This window comes from Cnephaeus nilssonii (assembly GCF_951640355.1).
Source record: "Cnephaeus nilssonii genome assembly, chromosome: 16".
Classification (NCBI taxonomy): Eukaryota; Metazoa; Chordata; class Mammalia; order Chiroptera; family Vespertilionidae; genus Cnephaeus; species Cnephaeus nilssonii.
In genome coordinates this window covers 31086802-31105275 of record NC_137087.1, presented here as the reverse complement: position 1 = coordinate 31105275, position 18474 = coordinate 31086802, and positions in this window count along the sequence as shown.

The window sequence follows — 18474 nt, the reverse complement described above, 5'->3', positions numbered from 1 at the left end:
CCATTGGCAAATACATTCTCCCATTCAATAGGCTGTCTTTTCATTTTGCTGATGGTTTCCTTTGCTGTGCAAAATCTTTTTTGTTTGTCTTGGCCAGTAGTTCAGTTGGTTGGAGCATAATCCCATACAACAGTAGACTGCAGGTTTCATTCCCCATTAGGGTACATACCTAGGTGAGGATTAAAAAAAAAAAACAAAAAACTTTTTAGTTTGATACAGTCCTATTTGTTTCTTTTTTGTTAGTATCCCTTGCCCAAGGAGCTATAAAAGAAAAATATTGCTATGAGAAATGTCTGAGATTTTACTGCCTATATTTTCTCCTAGAATTTTTAAGGTTTCAAGTCTTAAATTTAAGTCTTTAATCCATTTTGAGTTTATTCTTGTGCATGGTGTATGAAGATGATCTAATTTTATTTTTTGCACATATCTGTCCAATTTTCCCAGCACCATTTATTGAATAGACTATCTTTATCTGATTATATATTCTTGCCTCCTTTATCAAATATTAACTGACCATAAAGGTGTAGATTTATGTCTGGGCTCTCTATTCTGATCCATTGATCTATATGGCTGTTTTTAATGCCAGTACCATGCCTTATAGTATAATATCAGGTAGTGTGATCCCTCCAACTTTGTTCTTCTTTCTCAAGACTGCTGCAGCTATTCAGGTTTTTTGTGTGGTTCCATATACATTTTTGGAATATTTGTCCTAGTTCTGTGAAATAGGCCATTAGAATCTTGATAAGAATTGCATTCCTATAGATTGCTTTGTGTATTATGGATGTCAATGCTTGCTATCCATGAACATGGTATATGCTTCCACTTATTTTTATCTTTTTCAAGTTCTTTAAAATTTTCCAAATACAGGTCTTTTACATCCTTGGTTAAAATTATTCCTAAGTATTTTTGATGTAATTGTAAATGGATTGTTTTCTTAGTTTCCCTTTCTGATAGCTCATTACTGATGTATAAAAATACAACCAATTTCTGGACATTTAGTTTGTATCCTGATACTTGACTGAATTCATTTACCAGTTCTAGTAATTTTTTTGGTGGGGTCATCAGTGTTCTCTATATACAGTATCATGTAATCTGCAAATAATGACAGGTTTTCAGCATCTATTGCTATGATCATGTGACTTTTATCCTTCATTTTGTTTATGTAGTATATCTCACATTTATTGTTTTGCGGATATAATACCATCTTTGCATGCCCTGAATAAATCCCACATGATCATAGTGTATGATGTTTTTAATGTATTGTTTGATCCAGTTTGATAATATTTTGTTGAGGATTTTAGCATCTATGTTTAGCATTTATGGCCTATCATTTTCTTTCTTTGGAGTGTCTTTATCTGGTTTAGTAATTAGGATAATGCTGGCCTCATAAAATGAGCTTGAGAGTCTTCCCTCCTCTTTAATTTTTTGGAATAGTTTGAGAAGGATAGATGTTAATTCTTTGAATATTTGGTAAAATTCACCTGTGAAGCCACTTGGTCCAGAACTTTTGTTTGTTGGGACTTTTTTGGTTACTGCTTCAATTTAGTTAGTTGTAATCTGTCTATTTAGGTTTTCTATTTCTTCTTGATTCAGTTTTGGAAGATTGTATGTTTCTAGGAATTCATCCATTTAGTCCAATTGTCCAAGGTGTTACCATAAAGTTGTTCACAATATTTTCTTACAATCCTTTTGTATTTCTGTGGAGTCCATTGTTCCTTCTCCCTTTTCATTTCTAATTTTATTTGGATCCTCTATCCTTTTTTCTTCATGAGTCTGATTAGATGTTTGTCAGTCTTGTTTATCTTTTTTAAAAAATCAGCTCTTGGTTTCATTGATCTTCTGTATTGTTTCTTTAGACTTCATTTATTTCTGCTCTGATCTCTATTATTTCATCTACTCACTTTTGGCTTTGTTTGTTCTTTTTTTTTTAATTTTAGCTCCTTTAATTTTAAAGTTAGATTGTTTATTTGAGATTTTTCTTGTTTCTTGAGGTAGGCCTATAATGCTATGAATTTTCCATGTAGGACTGCTTCCACTGTGTCCCATAGATTTTGGGTTGTTGTGTTCTCATTTTCATTTGCTTCAAGGTGTCTTTTGATTTCTTACTTGATATCATTGTTAACTCATTCGTTATTTTGTAAGGTGATTTAGCCTCCATGGCTTTATGTGTTTTTTTAGTTTTTTTCTTGTGATTGATTTCTAGTTTAATACCATTATGGTCAGAGAAAATGCTTGATATAATTTCAATCTTCTTAAATTTGAGACTTGTTTTGTGTTCTAACATGTGGTCTATCCTAAAAATGTTCATGTGCACTTAAAAAGAATTTATATTCTGCTGCTTTGGGGTGAATTGCTCTGAAAACATCAATTAAATCCATTTGATCTAGTGTGTCATTTAAGACAACTGTTTCCTTACTGAATTTTTGTCTGGAAGATCTATTCACTGATGTCAATGGGGTATTAAAATCCCCTACTCTGATTGTATTGTCAATCTGCCTTCATGTACATCAAGATTTGCTTTCTATATTTAGGTGCTCCTATGCTGGATGCATAAATGTTGGTAAGAGTTATTAAATGTCTCCCTCCCTTTATGGAATAGCAAAAACTTTCATATATAGCTCTTTATTCACGTACTAATATCAATATAAACTGAAAAGTGACACATAAATACATTTCCACTTTATAGTAATTAAAACAAGTGAGGTACAAAAAAATGTTATCACAGGAAAAATATGGCTCACATCAGCCAGCACATTCCACATTGGTATATTCAACTGGAGTGAGAATTTCCCCCACCCTCAAATATGCACAACTTCATGAAAATCAAATAAATATGAAGGATAATGGCCAAGACTTATAGATTTTCATATTAAGAACTAGAAGATTGAGAAGCTGAGATACAGTTTTATCTGAATATCCTCTCTAATAAAACGGCAATATGCAAATTAACCATCACTCCACTGCATAAGCCACGCCCACCAGCCAAGCCACGCCCACCAGCCAATCAGGGCGAGTATGCAAATTAACCCCAATCCAAGATGGCTACAGCCACAGAGAGCAAGGTTTCCCAGGTAACAGAGTAAGCCAAGCTTTCCATAGCCGTTGCAGGCCTAAGCCTCCACTCAAGCTACAAAGTTTCAATTATAGAAGGTAAACAAATTCAAACAAATGGCGGCAGAATGGAGCTTGAGAGAGCAGGCCAGGGTTGTCCCTGGCAACAGGGGAAGCAAAGCTTTCCGCACACCCTGGCCGGGCTCACCCGCTTAAGGCAACAAAGTTTCAATTATAACCCCAACACAAATGGCTTCGGGCCTCGGAGGGAGCCCCAGGCTTGGCTCTGCTCCAGGCTACAAAGTTTCAATTGTAGAAGGAAAATAAATTCCAGATACCAGGGCCTCCCCTTGGGTTGCCAGGGGGCATGGCCAGCCTGCAAACCACCACAGGCCCCTCGCTCAGGCCGCCCCATGCCCAAGGGAACCCCACCCTGATCTGGGACACCCTTCAGGGCAAACCAGCTGGCCCCCACCCCTGTACCAGGCCTCTATCCTATCTAATAAAAGAGTAATATACAGATTGATCATCACTGCAACACACAATATAGCTGCCCCCATGTGGTCAAAGGTCCTGTCCCCATGTGGACACAAGATGGCCACTACAAGATGGCCAGCAGGAGAGGGAAGTTGGGAGGCACCCGGCCTGCAAGGGAGGTTAGTTGTGAGGGACCAGGCTTGCAAGGGAGGGCAGTTGGGGGCGATCAACCCTGCAGGAGAGGGCAGTTAGGGGTGACCAGGTTGGCAGAGGAGGGAAGTTGGGGGCAAACAGGCTGGCAGGGGAGCAGTTACGCATCAACCAGGCTGGCAGCGGAGTGGTTAGGGGGTGATCAGGCTGGCAGGCAGAGGCGGTTAGGGGCAATCAAGAAGGCAGGCAGGCAAGCAGTTGGGAGCCAGCAGTCCTGGATTGTGAGAGGGATGTCCGACTGCCCGTTTAGGCCCGATCCCACTAGGATCGGGCCTAAACGGGCAGTCGCACATCCCTCCAGGAGTCTCAGATTGGAGAGGGTACAGGCTGGGCTGAGGGACAACCCCCTGCCGTGCACGAATTTCGTGCACCGGGCTTCTAGTTTCATATAAAAGCCAAATTAAATTTTAAAAAATATTTCCCAAGCTACCAGTCAAGAAAGACCTTTAATGAGTAGTTGATAGCTCTAAAATGTGTTAATTGTTCCTACTTATTCATGCTGCAATTGGATAATTCTGTTCTTAAGATGCAGAAGTCAACCATGTCAAACTCTTCCTAGAGAAGTTTTCACAAAACAGCAAGGCAGACTGCTATTGTAGTTTATTTTTTAGCATGTCTTTCCTACCTAACTTGATCCAGTCGGGGGAAAAAAAAGGAAAGAAAACAATTGTCTGTTATCTTAATGGCTTTTGGTATTATCTGGACTCTCTCTACACCTGGAGCTATTTCAGTGTGGGCAGCGAAAATGCCATCAGTTAACATATTACCCAGTAGTATCAACTTGAACATTGACACCTTCCTCTTGCATTCTGTCCAGATCTACACACACAGCAAGAGACGCAGGATTCTGAATGGAAATGCTGGCACAACCTGACTGATGCTGTCAGAGCTCCCCAGTGTGAAGTGCTTTGCTACTAATGATCCTGCCACGCTGTGCCAGCAGGATATTATTAACCACACTGTCTGAGATCTTCAAATCTCTGGCGTATCAATTAGCAGAAGTTTACACTATCAATTTTATTCTCCAGGTTAAATATCCAAAATAAAGGAGAATCATATACAAGGCACATGGTGATTTTCTGATTATTTGTTATTGGTGTCATTTTTGCTTTAGATTTTTTAAAATTATAATAAAATGACTAAAATGAGTCTGTCTTCTCACATCCATTTGGATGATGCTATGAATTTAAGGATACGAATGGGGTGGTATTAGGAGTAGGTTGAAGAGGGACTAGGTGACGCCCATGAAAGATGCTTTTAATAACTTAAAGAGATTCTCTCTTTTTTGGAAAATGCCTGCAGATAAGGGCATGTAGCATTCATGATAACTTTTGCTCTAATTGCCTCTTGATCCTTTTTAGTTGCTTATTGCAAGCATGTGTGCACAAGCTACACCCACATATCAACGATTCCTTGCACAGTAAATAATATTCACTAACTGCCTTCTATATTTCAGACACAGTCCTAGGTTCTGTGATAGGAAACAAATAATACTCTGCCACTTAAAGTTTACAATTGGATTTTTACTTTTTCCCCACAAATTAATTAATTGAAACAACCAAAGTTAACTATTTCAGTGACCCCTCCCTCCAACCACAGACTTATTTTTGCACAGTGAATTAAAATTCTTAATCCATAAATCCCTTCATTCTATAAAATGATCTACTTTTGAATTGATTCATGATAGTTTAATACCAAAATTAATATTTGGATATTACAAGAAAAAGAATATTGGCTACTACTTAACATTAGTTATGTGCAAAGTATCATGCTAAGGCATTTGTATGCATAATTAATTCACTTAGCAATCATTACTGAGTGTCTACCACATGCAAGATCCTAGGCTGTGCAGCAGAAACAAGCTGTCTTCTATAAACTGTATATATTCAAGTTGGAAGAGATACATTTGTACAATAAAAAATAAGGTAGAAATAAGAACTATAGTAAAAATAAAATATTGTGATAGGCTAGGAGCCTTTACAATGTTACATGAAAATCCTGCATGTTTTCATCTCAAATTTCCAAATTAGGAGAAATATCATGTATTTCCCTTATATAGTTTTCTCTTCCCCTAAATTGAAAAAAAAAAGGCTTTATTCAGTTAAGAAGTGATTAAGTCCATCCATCATAATCAAATTTTTCTGCTGTAAGCACGTTAAATGATTGGGTATATATGCTCTATTTTTTTGACTCAATGGAAAGGTAAGGAAAACAGAAAAAGATAATCCCATAATAGTGTTTTTATTGTATTTTATGAAAATTTAAATATTAAAGCTGATATAATCAGAAATTCAATCTTCATTTTGTGATCCCAGTTTCTTTTGCCTATTTTTGTATGGGTAAAAAAATGTATAACATTAAAATGTAATCTCAATGAAGAATGTTTCAGGTTATGATTTCAACTTGACTCCTCAGATCTTTAGAATATTTTGACAGCCATCATTCTTAGTAATGTTATATGATTGTTTTTAATCCATTTTTTTGGTATATAGAACTTAGAAGTATGTTGTTCAAAACTGAATTTTGAATTACTGATTTATAATCCTACTTTCTAGTGCAAAATAATTTTCTTCTTTTTTAAAAATATGTTTTATTGATTTTTTACAGAGAGAGGAAAGGAGAGGGATAGAGAGTTAGAAACATCGATGAGAGAGAAACATCAATCAGCTGCCTCCTGCACACCCCCTACTGGGGATATGCCCGCAACCAAGGTACTTGCCCTTGACTGGAATTGAACCTGGGACCTTCCAGTCCACAGGTGGACACTCTATCCACTGAGCCACACCGGTCAGGGCCAAAATAATTTTCTTCTGAGAAGAATGTACAGATAAGAGAAGCATGATGTTTTAGCACTTAATAACTTGGGATTTTTAAATTTAAAAATACTTATTTCAAATCCTATCTCTGCTACCTCTGTTTAACACCCATGTTCTTCATTTTCCTGCTCTGTAACATGAGAGTTAAGAAGACACATAGATTGTGAGAACCCAATGAAATAATCTATGTAAAGAGCTTTGTCCAGCGTCTAACACATAGTTGAGATTCAATAAACATTAGTTTTATTATTATTAAGTATAGTAAAATGTGCAAATGTGCTTTTAAACTGAAAATGGTTTTATAACTATAAGGTATTTTGGATAGCATAAGTGTTGAGTAAGGTAATGTATCTTTCATTCATCCATGCATGGGTTCATTCATTCATTCAACTGAGCCTGATACCCTGGAATGCATATCCATAATATACATAGTAGAGCAAGCTTTAACTTCAGACATAGGATTCTAAAGAGATCATTGTACTCATATTAATAATTTTACAAAGCTAAATAAGATACAAAATGATAGTTTTAAAAATCTCATCAGACATCCACAGACACAAAAATATCTAAATAAAGTAAACTTCAGAAAGCAACAAGCCTTTCATATGACAAATCAAACAAGAGACCTGAAAAACAGTGACAGCATAATAGAGTGAAAGCATCATGAAAATAAAGAATGGACTGAATGAAGAAGGCCTTTGCCTTTTATTTATATTTATAAACAAATAAGGCAGGCTTCATATAAAAGAACAAACTGTTTTGAAATGAGGAATGCTCAAAAAATATAATTAATAACTATTATATTTGTAGAAGATTTTTATCTCCTGTAAGAAAGATAAGCTTTGAACGTTTAAACATAATAAAATAAGGATACTTGAGAATTTGGTGAATTTGTCAATCCACAAAAGTCATCTGAAGTTTCAGCTTGAAGTACTTATTTATATTCATTGTGAATCACTGAGGACATTCATTCCAAAAGAGATAGTACATACTGGGATGCAATGTCATTCTTTTGGGGAAACATCATATTAAGAGCTTAAAATGGGCAATATTTGCTTTGCTTCTTGAAATCAAGTTTTGTTTTGTTTTAAATCCCAATAGGTAAAACTGGCTAAAGAAAATTAATTATGTTATGGGTGATAATTAACCATTGTGTTGAAAATTAAGGAAAGATAAAACCTGATTTCATTAGTTGATATATTACCATTTGTTCCAAAATGCTTCCTAGTATTTAAAAGGGAACCACATTGGCTTGATGCCTATTTTATCACAACAGTCCTTGTTTTTTTTCAAAACAACACATACACACAGAGAAATATTTAAGGGGAAATATTTAATTTTAATCATTGGCATTCAGTGGGGCAGAAATATTAGAAGTTGGGTATTCCTTGTCCATCTGGAGTCTATTAAAGTCTAAATTAGAATATTATTTTCGCAGAGGGTAGAAAATGTTTCTAAACCTATTTCTAAAGGTATGAAAAAACAAGCTCGGAGCTGTGAGTTCAGATTGATAAAAGAGGTTAAACTCTTAAGCCAAAATGGCAGCCTCTTAATAAAACGGCATGCTCTAAAATAATCATTTAAAAAATCAGGTTTTTACAGCTAGTCCCTTATTTGGATGTGCCTAATATTTAGAGGCTTGATATTTCACTTTTTATGCAATTTGCTAAAAATACAAAGAAATATCACTGACTGATAGAAGGGGTAAGTCAGAAAGACTTACTGGAGCCTGGAGTGAGATGTAACAGCTGGATGTGTCTGTGGGAATAGTTCCGTTATCCTGAGAGCTCTGCTGCTTTGTCTTTTAGGGCAGATAGCTTGTTTTTCTGGATTGAAGTAGCCTATGTTAATTTCTTCTCAGGCCCGTGTGCAGCTACTACCTTTGGAAATGACCCTCTGGTGATGTGCAGTAGCTTACAAGGGGCTGGGATTTAAAAGGGAGTTTTAAGACTCAGCTACTAGGAATCTACACCAAGATATTCTAATCACCAGGAATATCTGCCAAAGGCTGGCAGGCTGTCAAGCACATGAAGTCCAGAGAAACAGCTTTAGCAACGGTATTATGAAATTAGAACTTCATAATAAGGTATCCTTTCAGGAAAGTAGAAATTTGAGTGCACCAGGACTAGGCAGTAACTTGGGAACCTAGAAATCTCATAGGCTGAAAACAGTCAATATTCTGTATTTTTTTAAAAAAAAAACTCCTCACTATTACACACAGCACCTCTACACCTCAGGATATAGTTCTCAGCATTCCTTGTTGAATTGCTTTTCATCTAGATTCTATTCCTTGGGAGACTGAAGCTGGAAGTTTTCCCCAGGCCAAATAGAAAGAGAAGCCTTTTTTTTTTTTTTTTGTATTCTGTCATTTGACACACCAACCTCATACTTCTTTTTAGATATTTTCTCTTGTGTGTGGTATGTGCGTGATCTTCATTCTCTGTGTTCTTATTTCTTATCTGGCATTTAAAATTCCCAGCTGTAAACCAGGTTTCAGGAGAAAGTTGAACCCTGTGTCTCTGAATTTCCAATATCTTTTACTTTCTCTTACAGATATCATTTGTGGTGGACAGGACAGGCAAGGGCATGTGTTAATAATATTCATTAAAACATTACTTTCTAGATGACAATTTAAATAAAATTATTTCACTTGCATGAATACCAGGTTTAGTTGTGGAAATATGACTCTGAATAGAACAATGCTTTATTAAAGAAAATGAATGTCCTCTAATGCAGAAAGGTGAAATACTATTTAAGGCTGTCTTTCTTTTAAAGTTTGAGGGTAGTCTAAAAATTAAAAACAGAGCGATTACAAGCTTGTAAGTGACAGCTGCCAGTAGGAATACTGTAGACACAAGATGTTGGATATCTGATGAAGTTATCTAACTACCCGTTTTTTCTTATAATGCTGATTCCAAAAACATTTTTCCTTTAGTGTAGTACTTTAATTTGTATGTGAGGTCTGAGCTATTCTTTTATGATGTCAAGGCAATTATTTTGTGTAATACTTTGTGATGATCATTTATTTATATTTAGCTTTTCATATATTTTGTCTTTAGTCTCCAAACTAAACTATCTTGAACTTTATAGGCTCTGGTATTATTTTCTTTTACTTTAATCTCTCCCTAACCATCTAGGAAGGTGACATGTACATCATAGCTACTGATATGTTTGCTAGGTGTCTGAGTATAAAATTTGTAATTCTAGGGTAAATGTATTTCCACTACTAAATGCTATGTACTTCTGGATTAAATGTGCCTGTATGTATATATTTTTGATACTGCATATTATATGAAACGCTAACATTTTGGAAAAAACTGGTATTTTGTCCTAATAGGTTAAAATTAGTGTCTAGAGTCTAAAATCTGAGATTTATCCACAAATTTAGCAATCCATTTTGGCCTTTGCTATGACTATTGACAATAATATCAGGGATCTTACAAAGATTTGGCTAAGATAACAAAATTTCACCCTTTTAAATATTATCATTGGCCTTAGTATCCTTTGTATCTTTAGTATCCTCCACTCATCATTTGCCTTAGTATCCTTTCACTAATTTAATTGTTTATCTGAGATTCATTTTAGATTTTATGATAATTTCTCTAATGGATATTCACCTATTCTTAAACTTCTAAACAAAAAGTACAACCTGGTGTTGCCCCTTAATTCAAAGTAACTAGGTACTCCTAAGCATATTATTATTTTTCAATTCACAAAACACAGTCTATAGTATTATCTCTACTGAGGCTTTATAAATTGTTAGATCAAGTGGACACAATTTATAATGCAAAATAACAACTGTCATTAGATAATCATCTAACAAAAATTATCAACATTGTGTACAATATAATGGGGTCTAGATTTGGGTCACCACACATGGTAGTAATAACCTGAAAATATATCTTCTGGTAAAATTACTTCAAAATTATATCTGGATAGCATCTGTCAATAAAATAAAATCATTATAAAGTAAAGTGTGTCTCAAAGCAGAAGAGTATATTGACCTCAAAGCCTGGACATAATTTTAATTGTTGCTACTTCATAGTTGAATAATTTATATGTGTAATACAATATGATTATTCATAGAGCAACATTTAGTTTTGCCTTATACCAGAAATTACTTCCAACAAACATATAATCTTCCAAGGGACTCATTTTCTGAATGGTGGTTTACTTCCCTATCTTGAGCATTTATTGCAAGCACTCATTTTTTCCTACTCACTTGCATTTCGGTGAGAAATAGAGAAAAACTATTTGCTTTTTCTTTCCACTTTTGAGTTCTAAGTAAATAAAATGCCCACAAGATAAAGATTAACATACTTGCTTACTCTATCAAAATATGGAAAGAGAAGTCCTCAAATCTATTTCTAAATTATCCATGCAGTTCTGATAAGTTCTGGACACTTGCCTGGGGGGCAGGCTATGGCCTGTACGTGCACTTTGAAGAACAACATAGGTGAGAGACACCAGGAAAGGGGACACAGAGTTAGCTAAATCATGTTAATTACTGAATGGATCATGGACCATTATTTAATAATCTGTTTTGGGGGATACAAGTTAGTGATACTTAAACATTAACTATAATATAAAAATAACTATAATATAGATATATTAAAATGTCATCAACATAAATCTGAATTTTGTTCTTTTTGATACACAGAAATCCCATGTTCCATTCCTAAAAGAGTTCTTCACAGAAAACAACTAATTTTAAATCAATAAGAATATATAAGCCTTTCCCCACAAAGAGTGTTTTCTTTAGAAAATGCAAAATTAAAATGTGGAAATCATACACTTTGACAAACCATTAAAATCTACTAAAAACATTAAAATCTTAAGCAAAAGGGCTCCTTGGAGTCCATTATCTTACACCATCTAATAAGCTATAGAACACTCATGCTGCTAACTGACCTTACAATTGAACAAAATTCTTTTTACTAACATTACTTCCTGCAAATTATTTTGAGAGCATAGCTTCAAAATAAGAATCCATTACTTGATCATCATTAACCAGGTACTTATGTCCTGTGATCCTGATATATACCATGATGTTATTTTTTTCTAAATGTTTACAATTTTAAATTTCCCATCAAATTGCATCACAAAGATACTAGGGTTAAAAATAAGGCTACAATCAGACTATAATTACTCTGGGAAATAATATAGTATACATGTAGTAATCTTCAGTGAGGAAACTAAAAGAAGTTAACTTGTTCCAATTTGACTAAAAATGTACATGAATGTATCTCCACATTTACTATCAAAAATACATAAATTCTATGCATCAGTATTAAAGCATGACTTTGATTTGCCACTTCCTACCTTTCCCCCAACCTCTCTGGTCTACACTCCCTTGCAGTCAGTTAATGTTATTGAATATTTCCAATTTTAAAATAGAAATGTATTTTCCTATACACTGCCACTAAAAATGTTTACTTCAAATTATTTTTAAAAATTTTGCTGATGCACAACGAAAATGGGATCTATACTTTTTAGAATATTAGCTCTCTGTAATGGGCAAACACAATCCCTAAGCTCAGTTATAGCCTTGATTCTATAAACAGCTGCCTGAATGTTTATACCTGGGAAACATATAAAATTATGAGAAAAAAATGCTCTCATTTTGATATTTTTCTACCATTTGAGAATAATGAATATATTTTATTGCTTTCACAGTTATTAATCTATATACCACTTCTACACAAGACAAAGTAAATTAAAATGTTAAGCATCTGAATGACCAGTAGAGTTTAGGTACAGATTCATTCTCCATATGGTAAGCTATTTGTCAATATTTCACTAATCTATGTGTTTTTGTTACTGTCTTAAAGAATGTGATTTTTATAGTATAGATTTCATCAAATTAGTGTTATGTAATATATTTTATGGAAAAAGAAACTCCTAACCTATAATATTTAGAACCCAAGAGAGATTTAGTGAATTTTCCAAGTAATTCCTTAGTAAGAAATGTTATAATGAACTGAGTAAATGTAAACAGTAATTGATATCCTATATAATAAAATTCTAATATGCAAATCAACCGAACGGCAGAATGAACAGTTGCTATGATGCACACTGACCACCAGGGAGCAGATGCTCAATGTAGGAGCTTCCCTCAGCTAGCAGCCCCATGGCCAGCCAAGGTGGGTGCCAGCAGGGGCCCCCCAATTTCCCTGCCGATTGCCCCACAGATCAGCCCTGATTGCCGGCCAGGGCTAGGGACCCTAGCTGTGCATGAATTTCGTGCACCGGGCCTCTAGTAAATATATAAAAGAGAGAAAAAATCCTTAAGAAGCTATTAGGAGACAGAAAAAGAGAGGGGAAAATGATAAAGTGATATTAATCTAGGCCTGGCATCATACATTTAGCAGGAAAATCTACAGACGATCTCTGATGGTTGGGATTAATCTGTAGTGGTTATCTATGACTAAATAGATATGTGCCTCCCTAAAATTAAATTTTAAATATTTTAATTGATTTTTATAAAGAAGGAGAGAGGGGGAGATAGAGAGAAGCATTGATATAAGAGAGACACATCAACAGGTTGCCTCCAGTACACACTCTGACCAGGGATCAAACCACAACCTGATCATGTGCTCTCACTGGGAATCAAACCATCAACCTTTCAGTGCAAGGTACAACACTCAACCAACTAAGCCACATTGGCCAGGGCCTAAATTCACTTTTAAATATACTTATGTGGGGATTTAGTGAAGGGAAAAAGTCAGAGAACAAATGCAAGAATATATCCCATTTAATTCATCTAGTCCCTCACCTCTCTGTGTATCTTCTTATCCAACTATCCACCCTCCATACTTTCCTCATCCTGTAATGTGCCCCAAATTTATAAAGATCTGCCCAATCCCGCATTTTTTCTATGAGAGCAATAATGTACTTTCTTTATTAATCTTTGTCATTATTTACTTGATTGTTTCTCTCAACACTTAACTGTGAGTCCTTCACGGTGCCAAGAGATTTTAAACCCAAGACTGAACAAGAGTTAAGTCTGAGTAGGGTTAAAACCCAAGCATTAGAAGTTATTTCTGTCATTCTAATGTTAGAATATTAAACTTGACTATAAAGATGAAAGTTACCAGCACTTATAGCTGTTAGACCTATGAAAATGTTACTGTCCCTTGGAAACTTTCTATGACCTTGTTTGAAAAAGGTGTGTTTGTTTTTGTTTTTTCCCCCCAGATGTAATTAAGTTAAAGATCTCCAGATGAGAACATCCTAGATTGGAATGCATCGTAAAAATCAACAACTAGTTTTTGTATAGAAAAAAGAATGGGAGAAAACACACAGAACAGAAGGCTATGAGAAGACAGAGGCAGAGATTGGTCTGATGCTGCCACAAGCCAACGGACACCTGGATCAGTCAGGGGCTAGAAGAGACAACGAGAAAGAGTGGCTCTGCCAACACCGTGATTTTGCCCTTCTGACCTCCAGAACTGTGAGAGAACACATTTCTGTTATTTTAAGTGACCAGTCTATATATTTAAAAGCTCAGCAACTGAACGGCAGAATGTCCAGAACAACCAGTCGACCAGTCGATATGACACGCAATGACCACCAGGGAGCAGACGCTCAATGCACAAAGCGCCGCTTGGCTGACCAGGATGAGCAGCGCTCCCACAGCGGGCCGACCCTTGCAGGCCACGCCCCCCAAAAGTGCACTAATCTGTGCACTGGGCCTCCAGTTGTATCATAATTTGTTACAGAAGCCCTACGAAACTAATACAAAAACATAGCCCCTTTATAAAGTAAACAGAACTGAAGTAAGCATGTGGCACGTTTGGCAAGTGGGATCACATATGTCATAGTGCTTTGCTAGCCATCAACTTAAAGACTATCCTAGATAATGAATATTTAGTGTTTCAGGTGAGAGATAATTAAGGCCCAGACTTTGGTGGTGGGAGTGGAAATAGAGAGAAACCTGAGTAATATGTAGGAGGCAGAAGTAGCAAGACTTGATGATTACTGGCCAAAAGTTGAGGAAGAGGTAAGGATCAAAGATGTCTCTCAGGTGTCTATATTGATGAAAATTAAATAAATGCAAATTTTATACCCACTATTCAATGTGTAAATGATTAATATTAAACCAAAAGGTAACTATTATGTGATGATATAGAAAATGCTATTCTCAATAAAACATTAAGTTCGTATAACTTAAAATAATGCAATGGTTATTAAATTCTTAAAACAATACAACTGATATTAAAAGAATGCAACTATTCAGCCAAATGGCCCAAAGCTTATTTGGTTGTATGAACAGTAGCATTCTTTTAATCACCTTAGATTTCCACAGTAATATTTTACTTTAGCTCTGGAACAATGGTCTGGGCACAGATTTTTATTTAACATTTGAAAGCCCCATTAGAGTTTATCCTTCTTTGTGGCAGAAATTTAAAAGAATTATTGCTCTTGTTAATGTAAAGGTTATTCCTTTTCACTGAGTAGCTTCCCTGCTTCTGCCTCATTCCTAAGGCTTGTGCATTAACACACAAGAGAACACAATTAAATAATGCTCTTCACTGATCCTTGTTTCAGAACTTTCACATATGCATACCACAGAGGTACATCAAAGGTCCCTGTTGTAAACACTATAGAAAGCACTAAAAATGAGTGAAATAAAGCTTAAAGTGAGAGTCCTGTTTAAAAGGTCTGGATAAAATCCAGTCAATAATCATACAGCAGCATCGGTTAGATAAACTTTTCAAGAATTCTGCAGGTGTGTTGTATAAATGAAGGTTGTCTCCCTGGGAAAGCACTTGAGGACAATGTGCTTCTCTTACCTGATCAAATCATTAAAGAAACAGGAAAAAATAATTATGTGAAGCCTTATAATAACGCTTAGAAAAACATACAGAATCAGACTCCATGCTCTTAGAAAATTCACATGATAGAAAAAAAAAACAGTTTCACACGCCCAGGTATTATTTTTAGGTCCGAATGAGTCTACTCTGGCTCTGCTCTCCATATGCATATTCATTTTACCTCTCACTTGCTTCCTTCAGAAATTCACCAGTGCCTCCTCAGGGAGAAGTTTGGTACATTTTCTGATCACTTAGCCCTAAGAAACCACTTACAGTTTTTATTTTATTGTTAGTACTAGTTTAATTATCTTTTCTTCTGAAATAAAAGTTTCTTTAAAGGAGGGAATCCATTTTCACTCCTAGACCCTCAAACTCTAAGTCAATACATAGAGTTTATTGACCACTTAATAAGTACTGTCTAATTTGAAGTAAAGACAAACTCCAATCTCACTCCATGAGATGCCCTAATTCCATTCTCTCACTCTTTATATCTCTGGTTCATCCTTAATCTATTCTTAGAAACAACCCAAGTTCACAGTGACCTAGTTCTTCTGCAGTTATAGAAACCTCTAGAGTTATAGAAACCACTAGTCTTAGATTTGAGAAGACAATTTTAAGTTAATTACCAACAAATTGTAACTTAAGCAAGTAAACTAATAAATATGTTGCTTAATTATTGTCTGCTATTGCATTATACAACTATGACTAGATAGATTTTACTAAATTTGAGATTAGTTAACATAAAATATAGATTACATAGCATGTATTAATAAAAAAGCTAAAGATAAACGTATAGGAAACTGGAAGAAATTTAAGGATGTAGATATTTTTTTCAAACAACTGTAAGTGTTAATTTATGGAAAGAATTGCAAGTGGGAGGGAAACTCTGAGTGACATATTTCAGGCTGAGGTGCAGCACAAGTTCTTTATTACACAAAAATTAATGATGAAACAAGCTGGGGGCAGAGGGTGCCAGCTTATTTTCACTAACAGGATCGATGCCCTATGTAGACTGAATTTCAACCATAGGATGTTCATCCTCAGATAACCATTATCTAGAAGAGTGACTAGAAGGGCCTAGCATACTGTTAATAATGTGTGGCCTTCTGAAGGTATGAATGTTGAGTTTAAGAAAGGTTAGATACATTTTTAGTAGATTACATCCATAAATATGTAGTCAGGATTGAATTCAAGTATCTCAAAGTCAAGGTAAAGACTCAGCTTTGCATTCAATATAAGTTTCAATAAATGTTTTAAGGGGAGTTAAATAACATGTAATATAAGTATAATGAAATCAGTTAAAAGCACAAGTTAACCAAATTTTCTTTTAGAAAAGATAGAACTTTCCTATGAAACCATTTTTTTTTATTTTTGGTATTTCATTTATTTGCTAAATGTATGCTGCCTTTAAACTCTATTTATATTCTTAACATGTCATTTATCCCCAATTTGATTGAGATCTTGAAAACTGTTTTTGTCTCATGCCTCTTCAAACCATCTCGCTCTTCTCTACTATTAAATTACAATTATTTGTTGATTAAAATTGATGAACAACTGAATTAACGGCATTTTGTTTGCAGTTATCAGTGATTATGAATAAAGCTACTGTAAACATTTGCATACTGATATGTTTGTGAACAAAGTTTTAACATGTCTAGAAGGGGGATCCTTTGCCATATGGTAAATGTATGCTTAACCATATAAGAAACTGCTAAACTACTTCCCAAAGTGATTGTTATTTTGCACTTCCACTAGCAAAAGTCCGTGTGCATCCTCATCAAAGCTTGGGATTACCAGGTTTGATTTGTGTGTGTTGCCATTCTAATTGGTTTATTGTGGTGTGTCACTGAGTTTTTGATTCACATTTCCCTGATTACCTAAGATGCTGACCATCCTATATAATAAAAGCCTTGGTGGTGTCACGCCTGTGGCAACATCATCACAAGATGGCCACCTAAGATGGCCGCCCTCATGTCATCACAAGATGGCCTCCACAAGATGGTCAGCAGGGGAGGGCACTTGTGGGTGATCAGGCTGGTGGGGGAGGGCAGTTGGGAGCAAACAGGACAGCAGGGGAGGGCAGTTGGGGGCAATCGGGCTGGCAGGCAGTCGAGTGGTTAGGAGCCAGCAGTCCTGGATTGTGAGAGGGAAACAGGTAGTTGGATATCCCCTGAGGGGCCCCAGATTGCAGAGGGTGCAGGCCGGGCTGAGGGACAACCTCCCCCCCCATGCTCAAATTTCGTGCACCGGGCCTCTATTCTTTCTATAATTATGTGCCATCTGTTTATCCTCTGTGATGAAGTGTCTTTTCCAATCATTTGCCCATTTTTTAATTGGGTTGTGTCGCGGTCAGGCTGCTGAGTTTTAAGAAATCTTTACATAGTTTGCATACAATGTATTTGTCAGAAAATGCAAGTATTTTCTCACAATCAGTGGTTGTTTTGTCTTAACAGCATCTTTCACAGAACATGAGTTTTTAATTTGATAATGTATAACTAATACATTTTTCTAGATTCTTTGGTAGTTTCTATGTAGTCATGTCATATGGTAATAGACAAAATTCCTTTCTTTACAGTATGTATCCCTTCCATTTTTTTGTTCTAGCCTTATCCAGGCTAGGAATTCCTGTAAGATGTTAAACTGGAATGGTGAGGGAAGATACCCTTGTCCTGTTCCAAATCTTAAGAGAAATCAAGCCATCTTTCCCTATTGACTATGATATTAGCTGTAGGATTTTGGCAAATCTTTTAACAGGCTAAGAAAGTTCTCTGTGATTCAAAGTTTCTTTACTTGATGTACAGATTAATAAGAATTATCTTGAATGAAAGATAAATTTTGTTTAATGCTTCCTCTGCATCTATTAATATGATGGGGTTTTTCAATTCTTTAGTCTGCGAAAATGTTGGGTGATATCGATTGATTTTCAAATGATAAGTAAATGTTTTCTTCTTTGGATAACCCCATGTTTTCTTTCTCTATATTGGTGGAATTAAATAGCTAATTTTGTTGACAATTTTTGTATTGTTGATAATGAGGGATTTTGGTCTGCAATTTCCATAGATTGCCTTGTAGTACATTGGGAAAATGCTGTCTTCATAAGATGA